The sequence below is a fragment of the Vanessa cardui genome, chromosome 2 (genome assembly GCF_905220365.1).
Source record: "Vanessa cardui chromosome 2, ilVanCard2.1, whole genome shotgun sequence".
NCBI classification, from domain to species: Eukaryota; Metazoa; Arthropoda; class Insecta; order Lepidoptera; family Nymphalidae; genus Vanessa; species Vanessa cardui.
In genome coordinates this window covers 14,578,932-14,591,541 of record NC_061124.1, presented here as the reverse complement: position 1 = coordinate 14,591,541, position 12,610 = coordinate 14,578,932, and the positions used below count along the sequence as shown (strand labels likewise).

General features: G+C 30.6%; 1 protein-coding gene across 3 annotated transcripts in view; it reads right to left on the bottom strand.

Moving 5' to 3' along the window:
* Window positions 1–11,432, bottom strand: part of LOC124541223 (neuroligin-4, Y-linked-like) — a 95,127-nt gene extending 83,695 nt beyond the window's left edge. For 2 of the 3 annotated variants that reach the window (XM_047119103.1, XM_047119119.1), the window contains exons 1-2: window positions 11,185–11,432; window positions 1,259–1,311 (exon numbers count right to left, since the gene is read on the bottom strand). The gene's annotated coding sequence lies outside the window, so the exon portion shown is untranslated. The remainder of the gene's footprint in view (window positions 1–1,258; window positions 1,312–11,184) is intronic. The other variant, XM_047119111.1, reaches the window with a different exon arrangement.
* Between the last annotated feature and the right edge of the window lie 1,178 nt (window positions 11,433–12,610).

Below are 12,610 nucleotides of genomic sequence, written 5' to 3'. Positions count from 1 at the left end.
TCAATTGTATAATATCCGCTCAGTTATCAAAAACACACTGTACCCAAATACCGAGTCCCATCAAGATGAAAGATTATAATATATTCAAAATAAACAGACAATTTAATGAGTCCTTAAGGTAAACTGGGGCGCTTTTAATTCCCTTAACAAGGATGTATAAACACAGGTGAATGCTTAATTACGCGTGCCCACACGACATAATTTATGTACTACCTTCGTAATAACTTCAGAACTTAGTGTTACAAATGTACGGGTTAAATTAGATTGAAAGTTATATATTATTGTATAGATATTTGTCTATTTGAATAGTATTAATTATGTATATTCCAATTATCTCTGTTATAAATCGCAACTGAAGTGAAATGTTTATTGTGATTTATATATTACGTACGTTAACTTAAGATTTGATACAAGCAATTTTTTTAGACATGGTTCACATTGTAAAAAAATGTGTGATAATAATTTTTCTCAGTAATAGAAATAAAACAAGTTCATATAAAACAAAACATAGAAAGGATAGTTATTATAATAATTAATCATGGAGCTGTTGATACATCTTTAAAATCAAGAGATCATTAATCATCACCGTGGCCCGGAACAAAGTAGAGCAAAATATTAATGAAGTATTACAATGAAGGTATGTTATACATCAATGATCAGTGTTTCACACTATCTTGTCCACTAAAGTATCTTATACGTAGTATGCTATTAAGTAATCGTCATTCAAATGTAGTCGGAATCAGCAGAACTCTATACACGACTTTAATCTATATCTATACAACTTCACTAATATTATTAATATAAAGTAACTGTGCATGTCTGGCTGTCGCTTTTTCACGACCAAACCGCTAACCGAATTTGATGAAATTTGATATGATGCAAGCTTGTTCAAGTATTATATAAATTATCATATACAATTACATATTCACGGAAATAAATATCAATGGAAAGTTTTTCGAGTATATAGTCACTATAAAAGCTGACCTTATTTTAAAAGCCATCTGAATCCCGCACGCATTAGGATTACGTATTGTTTTTGGGCGAAGGAAAATGTATGCTATTTAAATGAACTGACCTTTAAATCCAATGCTTCTTTACTAGCTGTGCAATTTTAGTTAATACTACACATGCGATAGTGTTGTGTCTAGACTAGGTGTTCCCGCAGGCTTTGATTGGATGTAATATCATACCAATGAGTTCGGTGGTTTCGAATGTGAATTTCGGAATGGAAAATTAATAATATTAAATTTTCACTTACTTGATCACCTCACTTCACATGATTGAATAAATCTTGGCAGGATTTATATAAATCTGGAATAATAATTAATACTTATACTTTGCGATATTAACATTTAAAAAATAATATATACAAAGGAAACCGATTTCAAATTTTCTTAGTTAATTATTAATTAATAGATTATATTTAATTTCTTAAAATGATATTCTAAAGGGTTTTCAATTTGATATAATAAATATATACAGCGCAATTTTAGAACATTAGACGTTTATAAATAAATGTATATAAAAAAATAATTTAAGTATCTATTAAAATATATGAGCATTTTATTCCGAAAGTATAGTCTACAAATAACAGAATACATTAGTCTATAATTCATATTTAATAAAAAACGATACATTTAATGAGTCGAGATGGTCCAGTGGTTAGAACGCGTGCATCTTAACCGATAATTGCGGGTTCAAACCCAGGCAAGCACCGCTGTTTCATGTGCTTAATTCGTGTTTATAATTCATCTCGTGCTCAGCGGTGAAGGAAAACATCCTGAGGAAACCTGCATGAGACAAATTTCATAGAAATTCTGCCACATGAGCATTCCACCAACCCGCATTGGAACAGCGTGGTGGAATGTGTTCCAAACCTTCTCCTCAAAGGGAGAGGAGGCCATTAGCCCAGTAGTGGTGTTTACAGGCTGTTGTTGTTGTTGTGATACATTTAATGTAACTTCATATCAAGAATATTGATAAGTTAGATTATCAAATATACTTTCTCCATCGAGATACGATAACGTATTATGTTTGCATTTATCTCTGTTAAAGGAAATTTATCCGCGGAGCTTGACACGTATCATAATTAAAACTTATTTGCTTTAAAAACTTTATGCTTGGAATATAAATTATGCAAATAAATTCAGTTCGAAAGCTTATCAAACCTTATCCCAAAAAAAAATCGTTGATAAATACAATAATTCACAAGCTCTAAATGAATTATATATGTAATATGATTAAAACTATTTCCTAATTAATTCGTTATGTAACATGATATTTCTGACCTAATTAACAACAATAGTGTAAAGGTAAAGTGGGTAGCAATATCAACCGAAATGACAGTCTAAATTAAACTTCCCTCATCTGACCTGCCGTTCAACCCTGGTTACATGACCCAAAAGCCTCAATCCATTTATGTCTGCGGCTTAATAAACAAAGTTAATTAAGTGCAAATTATAAAATTATGAATTTTAGAATGAGATAATATTAAAAGGGATAAAAGGAGTTTACAAACAATTACCCGCGGGAAGACCCTAATGGATTGGTAAATCAAAATTTTATAATAAAATAAAATAATTTACGAATTCTCGGCAAATGAAAGCTGTCTAATTATTTTTATAAAGATATTGCGGAAATTAAAATGAAAAAGGCGAAACGTCTGGATCAATTGATCCTCGCCACTCGCGGGCATAATTCTGATGAAAATATTTTTAAAATTTTCTTTGACTTCCATCCAAGGAGTAAAAAGTTAAAGATATCTCAGATAAATTAGCTTGATATAAAAATAAATTATATTACTTTACTTTAGGATTTAGAGACTTAGCTCAAATCACGGAATTCTGATAAACGATCAGCTTACACAGTTCATTTAAGAACAATGGTGAAAATTTCAAGTATCAAATAATTCCAGGGAAACTTAAAACAAAATAATAATCTTATAAGTCGATTTATATATAAATATTTTAGTTTTAAAAGAATACTTGATTTCTGTTCAAACTTCCGTCAAAACTTACTCGTAAGCGATTTCATTATTCGCGGTTAGTTTTAAGAGAATATTAATATTAAATTTTTAAGATGATTCAGGCGAAAAAGTTGCACCATAATATAATAGTTCACGTTTAAGTGATTTACCTACTTTAGGCTTGCGTTCCTTCATTTAACGCTAGGGTTGCCTAAAAGTTTATAACGTAATTGATGTTGGGACTGAATTTCCTTATGCTGTCATTTTCACTGTAGTTTTGGTATAATGGTCAACTTTTAATTAATGTTCAAAAGCTATGAGTAGCAGCCCTGAGTATTTACTACTCAAGGTTTCGGAATCAACATCAATAGCTTTATTTACAAATTTTTTTAGTAAGCAATTTGATGATTACAATTTCTCGTTAAATTTATTAAATTGTTTCTAATGGCAATACCATAAGTGCTCGTAGAAAACCTGATTTCCGTCCAAGTGGGAGTCATTGACTGTGAACAATATTCCACTCTGTAACCAATCCGAGTTTTGCAACAGGTTGGACTTAGCTTTAATATGTAGAAGATACTCACATTTAGAAATTTAAAAGGAAAGTTATTTTTGAATTTATAAATTCTTATATTAAACTCAAACCAATATATTTGGACAAATACTAGATGTATTTGTAAGAAGATTTGATATTCGAAATGCAAATGGAAATCAATTTAAAAAAGATGATGTCTTTCTTTTGTTTGTATCTAAAGTTGTCGACGTAACTGATAACGATCAGATCAAAGAGCTCGTAAGAGTCAACGTCCGTTAAATCTCGAAATGACAATTTGAATATTATCCCTCCAATAGCAAACTAAGCGCTGGAAAATGAAGCATATGTTCCATCGAGTGAAGACATTGAAGATATTACAGTAGTAAAGAACGATAAATCAACTGAACGAGTCCTTAAATAGTTAAATGAAATGCAAGTGACAAAAATAAAAAAAATATGTATACTACGAAATTTATATAATATTTTAAAGCCACTTACAAATAAATAAATATTGGTCAATATCAGATACATCACTATGATCCCAATGTAAGTAGCTAAAGCACTTGTATCATGGAAAATCAGTAGTAACGACGGTACCACAAACACCCAGACCCAAAACAACATAAAAAACTAATGAACCTTTTCTACATCGACTCAACTGCGAATCGGATCCGGGATCTGTGGGTGGCGTACCCATGAAAACCGGTGTACACGCTCAACCACTGAGGTAGGCTTATGTAACTATTTACTGAATAAAATTATCTTTCTCAAAAGATATTAGCTAGGATATTCGCAGCACCTACGTATCCTCAAAGTTTAATAATATCACTAAAATTTTGGGCACGTAAATTAATTTCCATTTCTGTTGTGTAAGAGAACAATTCCCACATTAACGTACATTATAAGCTGAAACGCAGTTTAATACGTGCACAATGAAATTTCGCTCTATTGAAATTTTCAATCAAACTACCATTCGCTTTGTGAATTTAAAACCTTTCTATTTTAAATAATTCATGCGACATTTGTTGAGACTTTGTAACTATTATTGAACATGAAACAGATTGAAGATGGAAGATGATTGAAATTTTAACTTAGTTGTAAAGTTTTGTGTGAAACCGTCTTGGTATGAACCTATTGATCATATTATATGTATTCTACCACTACATAGCAAAACTTGGTATTTTCGTGTTCCATTTTTGATTCTGAGTAAGCCAGTTTAACTATAAATACGAGGGATATAGCATCTTAGTTCCAAAGATAATTAGCAAATTCGATATGTAAACAGGGATTAAAATGCGAATGTGGGGGGTACCATTTAAAATGGAGTGGCCTATTTACCAGTTCCCCTACGAACACTTTAAGAACAATTCTTTAAATTAATCCTTCTAAATTTAAAATATAATATTTCGTTGATATGATATTCATTATGAAAGGAATACATTTTTTATCGCTATATTCAAACCACAACAAATATAAAAGACAGCAGCTTGAAATAAAACAGGATCGACAAATATTGCTTTGGAATGAACTGTCACAGCGGCAGTTTAATATTCATAAGAGAGCGTAGGTTGAAGATCAATCTTTCAATTGATATATATTATTCAGAGACATATTTTTATTTCATCGATAAACTTTACTAATAAAACCAATGCAATTAATCGAGGTCAAAATTTAATAAACGAAAACGATTAAGACAATTCTATATTTAAAATATTTCAAATACCAAATGAGACAACCCTGGCACGTATTCTAGAACTGGAGTAATAAAACTCACCCCACGTGCTTGGGAAGTGAGAGTTTCCAAAACAAAGGAGTTAGTTTGCAAGGCATAACTACTTTGTTCCACTATATTTTAGTGCAAATATTGTGCACTAAGAAAATTTTGTAGTCAAAGAAACTTTGGGCAACTGTCAAAATAACTTAGAATTCATTCGAGGCACTGTGTTAAATTTATGTAGTTGTGAGCTCAGACGATTTTATCAAACTGCACATAAAATTATTATTCGAACCTTCTGGATCATTCTCATGTTTAATGTATTGACTTAGTTTATATAAAGGGGCTCATTGTGTTGAGAAAAATAAAACATTTAATAAATTTATCCTGTGATTTTAAATAAGTTGATTTTTCTACTCGTACACAGTTCATCAGACACGTTTGACTGCGCCTTCTAGAATGGTCACGGTTATCAAATGCTAATTAAAATAAGCGGGTCCGTAGGCTCAACTGGATTCCACTACATCAATCACCCATTTAAGTTGTTTAACTAGCGTAATCCCTTGATATACATACTGGCTTAACTAGGCCACGTAGCGTTTAAATAAATTTATTCAAATAGACCTAATGTTGCGGATTTTATATGCCTGGCTACCATATGTATTTTGTAGAACAGCGCCATACGTCTATTATGTAGCTGCTATAGGCTCAGATCTCAGCCTGGCCCAGTAAATGTTACTGAGTTTTGGTCAAGATTCAAGATTCTAGTAGTAGTGGTTTGGAAGTTGGCAGTGTACGTCTCTTGCATTGGAAAGTACGGTAATCCATTGGTTCTGCGCCAATTCTCTCTAATGTGTTGGACCCGTCCCATTGGACTATGGGCGAGGAAACATAGATTGCTCTTGCACACACTTGTGTGCTATAATTTAATCTTAGAAAATCACTGTCTTCATTGGCATCATATTATTTACCAAAGAGGTTTTGCAACTCCCAACTAGAGTGGCTCTCAATTTTTAGTTTCAATTTATTTCCTAAGCGTCTCATACATTGTCCTTATATGTTGGAAACAATAATTTTCTGGTAGATAAAAATATCTAAATTTATTCACAGATCAAATAAAAATGATATTTCGTTCAATTTATATAACATTAAATTCAATGTCGAAGATCAGAAATAATATCAATGTTACAAGTATAATACGGGTTTATTTTAGGAAATGTAAATAACATATATTTTCTTGGAAACGCGCTTAAATCAATGTTTTTTTGTAACAGATTATAAAACTGTAAGAAGATTGTAAATATAATTGTAAAATTGAATGAACTGTATATACTGATAACGGAGTATTGAAACTAAATAATAACTTAAATCGGAAAGTAATTTAATTAGTCGCAGAAGAAAAAGACAATGAAATCAATCATTGAAATTTTTAATAAAAAATTAAATTAAAAATTTCAGAAACCCCCGCCACAAAAAATATAAGCTACCTTTAAAAAGTAAAAAATAATAAAAGAAAATTAATTCTAAAGTACCTATATGTATAAGTATGTATTAATATTTAATAAAAAAACTTCGCGTTGGGGGACCACTCCTACCTAATTAATTAGTGTCACATGCTTACCTATCTCATCTTTTATCTAAGACTTATTATTATTTTGTACAATAGCGCTCGGTCCCCCAACGCGAAGTTTTTTTTTTAATATTAATACATACTTATACATATAGGTATTTTCGAATTATTTTTCTTTTATTATTTTTTACTTTTTAAAGGTAGCTTATGTTTTTTGTGGCGGGGGTTTCTGAAATTTTTAATTTAATTTTTTATTTTATACTTTTTAAAGGTAAACATCCTTAAAATATCTCTGGTTAAGTGGTAAATACGTAGGTTCTTGTCGATTTAAAACATATAAGTTAAGATTACATTTTAAGATCAATCTTGTTCTTTTTTATTTTTTGTTTCTTAATTATTGTTTTTTTCTAATAATTTTATTTAACTACTAATGTTTTTTGTGATGTACAAGTCATAACCTTTCATTTGATACCCCACTTGAGCATATTTGCAGACATTCGGTTTTTCTTCCCCACCTTAACCCCCCATAACTTTTAAACGGCTAAACCGATTTTCATCAAACATGTCTAAGAACACTCGCCCGTAAAACACCTATAATACAAAACAAACTAAATTGAAATCGGTTCATTCGTTCGGGAGCTATGATGCCACAGACAGACAGACACACAGACAGACAGACAGACAGACAGACAGACAGACACGTCAAACTTATAACACCCCTCTTTTTGCGTCGGGGGTTAAAAAGAGTAACTATTAAGTTTCTTGCCGGTCCTTCTCGGTAGAATCTACTTTTCAAACCGGTGGTAGCTTCGCTTAATTGTTAATTGGCGTTTCAAAAGCCCACTTGAATAAAGTTTATTTTGATTTTGATTTTGATTTTTGAATAAAACTATTTGTCTGAATATATTATATATTTAATCAAAATTAGATCCATATTGTATCAGCGCTGTCGCGTGAGTGAAAGTCCTTAATGCAGGCTGCGACATTTACCCTATTTTTCCTTATTACTATCCCCTTTCAGGGTTATGGTACGACTAAGAGATTCTAAGGGATCAACCGTACTAACTTTGGGTGACGCTTTTGATGTTTGATTTAATGCTTAATTTACTCTTCCGAGAATATTAATATTAGATGGAGCATTTTTTTTTATAGTTTATTGTTTTTCGGTGACATCTTATAACCGTTATAAATTTTAGCTAACACTGGAATAAAAAATATGTTCTTTGCGACAAAAAATACCAATGACTGTCACTGGGAATAAGTATAAGACCTCAATTAAATAATTTTGACGTTTATTTCACCACGCTGTTTTACAAATTTGAATAAGATAAACAGTATTTCACCTTCACCAAATTCGGTAATAAAGACAGAAATATCGGTCGGATTTGTGCAATCTTCTATTAAGATCAACCTTTTCCCACATTTCAATATATTTCATCTTTAATTATTTCTAATGCTTGTACGTATACGTTATTGTTTGCAAAATTAATATTTTTAGATTCACTTTTCATCCATACGTTGTTATAAAAAGAGCGACTATGACTGAGTTATGACCAAGTTATGACTGCTTAGTCATAACTTGGTTGTAGGAAATGAAGTATATTTTTATTTACTTACATATCTTTAATTATATCATAAGCCCTCTGGCTTACTCGTTTCTATACTTAACAGATTATATTATTCAACAATGCTCTTTCCTTATACCGTTTGAATGAATGAATCAAGAATATTCCAAAGGAATGATGAAAAGTAATTAATATACTTTTTTGATAATCATAGGCTGCAATGTACTCGTATATATATTATTGATGAGTATTATTTTGTTATTTAAATAACGAACACAATTTCAAATTTTAGATTCAATCCAGTTCGCTGCCAATTTTATATAAGCCGCCTTGTTTTTTAAGCTAGTTAGTTGAACTAGTTTGTCAAGCCCGCGATAAATAATCAACAAATAGATTAAGCACATTTATCACATCATAATGCCCTAGTCTGAGATTGAATCAACAATCTTGGGTAGAATAGGCCATTCTTCTCGTCTTAAAATCTCATTGTAACTGGCGTGAATTGTCATTCATCGAATCGATCCAGTTACTCTTGCATGTCGACACGTATCACATTCGTTTCAAAATTCGAACTCTCAGAAGAGATTGTTCGTTGTTTTTTTGAGTTAATTCCATTTTCCTTTATACGGAGTGAATAGGGGATTTTTCAGCACATGTACCACACCTCGTTACGAGAATGTAAGGTATATTCGCATTGTTAAAAGAAGCACTGTGCACAATGAATACGAGTTGATGATGAAAGGTGAGCTCGAGAGCCCCGTTACGAATTGTTTTACGTTTTAAAAACTTTATTATTATTTTGTAACATCGTGTTTTAATATAAAAATGTGTTCCATTGTGAACTTGAACGTTGTTGGAATTAATTATGTCCTAATTTAGAAAAGAAGATTGTACTAAGACTTTTATTTTTTGATACTTATGAAAATATGAATATAAATTTATTTATTTTTGGAGCAGAATTAGGTGGACGGATAAATATGCCACCTAAATAAAGTATGTGGTGATTACTGCCATAGACACTGGTATAAATTAATACTCTACCAACCTTGTGAATTAAGCTCTTATGTCCCTAGTGCATGTAGTTGCTCTACTTACTTGCTATACAAACAAAACAAAAATATATGAGTGAATGATATCCACGTTCTTGTAGATTCAAGTTTTATGTTCGAAGGTTTTCATTAGGTAATTAAAACGTAATTAGTATATTTCTTATGGCATAAACCTATCAACCAGGAGTCACTATCTGATGGACAAGAAATACTAATCTAAATAAATTAACTGTTTTTGGGTACTGTATATGAAAAGGTACAATTTTTGGTCCATAATCTTGCTAATGATATAAAAATGAAATAAAAACAAAATTCCTTAAGAGATTTTTGTTATCTATAAGACTAATATTATCATGGTAGTAATTACTATATCCATGAACACATTATTTTTATTTGACCAACATTTTGACATATGTGTTCTGATCACAATTATATTTATATGCAAATCAACTATCAATATATCATAGAAAAAGTCAAAACTGCACAGACATCCTTAAATTAAATAATAAAAACATTAAACTAGCATAAACATAGAAAAAGATAACTGCTATTTTTTTTTAAAACAAACACAACTACTATAATCGTATAATAAGAAAATTGGAGCGATGATGTAGGGAAGGTGATTGGTAGAACCTGGATGAGAAGGAAGATCGGACTTAGTGGCGTGCCTTTTAAGGTACCCACGTCCAGCAGGAATAATACTGGCTGATCATGATGATGATGATGGTGATAATATAATTGAAATGATAAAAAGAGCAACAAAAACAAACAAGCTTTATTATTTCAACAAGCTAATAACAGTGTCAAAAAGCTTTGCTCTTCATATAGAACAGATAAATTATATTGGATATAATTAACATACTTACGTAGTTTAATTCGTTGAAATGAATAATTACCGAGTTCCCTGTCTCTTGGTAACATTCTTAATCGGTTGTAACTTTACATCTGATTTAATTTTGTTAATTGACAATTCAATATTCTTTGAACAAAAGGGTTATAAAGTTTGTTTGATTATTGAAGTAATTCTTGTTTTAATTAAAAAATACGGTAACTTATTTATTTATAAGTGGCTATGAAATATTTTGAAAATAAACTTTTAACATTATAATTTTTCATTCCACCCATGTACAAAGTTACTAAATTAAATTGTTTCCAACACCAAAACTGTATGCAAAATTTCAGCTTAATAGCTTAGGTGGAGTTGTTTAAAAATTTTGTTTGAAAATTTAATTCAAAAAGTTAAATGAGAATAAATATACCCAGCATCCTACCCAGTACATAGTACATTCACAAGAACAATTAACTATACAGGCGATCACATGTTATTTTCTAAAGTGTTTTAATGGATATTTTTAATATTATATTTAATCATTCCAAATTTGAAATCTGTAATCTTAAAAAAATAAATAAACAGTCAACTACATAAAGGTTGTTAACTAAACAAATATATCTAGTTTATAAAAACTCAAGGTAATATTTTTTCAAACGAACAACAATAAAATAAAATATTTAAATGCAATTCATTCTAAATTTTCCCAACCCTCATTTTATGTTTTAAACGTTATACGTCCTTGCTATCTTTTCACGAGCAAAGATTAAAATACATCCTTCTTTCCACTCGAGTATTCACGAATTAAAAAGTCAGCTACCTAATTAAAATTTTCTAAAGGCACTTGCCTCCGCGAATAAAAGCTATCTGCAAAAAAATTCAGTGCCTTACAAAAGAGAATGCTTACGCAATTTAGCCGTAAACAAGCAATATCTTAAATGTAACGTTAAAACGTACCTTTGAAAAAACATTTTGAAGTTCCACTTATCCACTTAACACCTAACATTATAGAAGCGCCACTTTAAAATTTAAGATAATCGTACGTCCACCGATTTTTATTAGTCACAGTATACACTTCAGTGTCACGAACACAGGGTCCAGTTGTATGTAAATCAAACAAATTATTAAATTGTTTTTATTTGTATTGAGAACTCGAAAATTTTCAAAATTCGAATGTCATACAGCAGATAACACGTCCGCTCGCGTCCGCGTTCAGACGGCAACTGAAGTCTGAAATGTGATACGATATACGAACCTAATTTCACAGGGCGGGTTTGACTCGATTGCAACCTTCAGTGCTGATACGTTTAAAAGAGAACAGATGGCGCTATTTGCAAGAGATCCCATCCACTGATACTAAAATTACTCGAAACTTTAACGAAAAATATTATACAATTATACCTAGAGAGAGACGTCTCTGCTACATATACATATAAAGTACTGAAACCTTTTTTTATTGTATTTGCTAAAAAAGCATGTTCATGTTCTATTTAAAGTAAAGTAAAGTAACAGCCTGTACATTTCCCACTGCTGAGATAAGGCCTCCTCTTCCATTAAGGAAAAGGTTTGGAAAATATTCCACCACGCTGTGCCAATGCGGGTTGGTGGAATGCACACGTGGTGAATTTCGATGAAATTAGACACATGCAAGTTTCCTCACGATGTATGTGTATGTATTTAAATGGTCTAAATAATATTATTCGTTAAGTTTTTATATACTTACACTCTAATTTATATAGATATTATTTATATTAATCAAAGAGGCTCTATTAAATTAAATTAAAAATCCCCTTGTTTTATTTACTTTCCAATCAATGCTAATATTTGTGAGTTAGGTCAATGGTTAACGTTTTCATTAAAATAAAGGAAGAAAAGCATTATAAGTATACAGATAATTTTACATAAGAGATATTAACATTAAGGTCTAAACATACATATAAACACACATATAAATAGTTACTGTATAATTCCTGACTTTGTGGAATGCTGGCAAGAATGCTCGCAGCATTTCCTTGTTGTGATGCAATTCTAATCATTAAGGCGAGATGTTATATTTAAAAAAATAAGATAAAAGCGTGCAAGTGTACAAATTAAGCAAGTATTAATTAAAAAATTGAGAATTGAGTTTAAAATGGCTATGAATATATTTAACAATATTATGTAAAATTTTAAAATAATAGTTAAAATAGGAATATTGATCTTCTCAAACCAGAAAACTAATGTTTAACTTGTGTTCAACTTCAACAGTTCAAACTAAGAAACTTATAAACTTTTCAGAATTTGCCTTGCAGTTTTCCAGAAACAAACATTCGTGAACGACCGGAGAAGTTATCGTCCGTTGTGATTATTCAATTTTAAAATAATATTCCATTATTTGTAGACT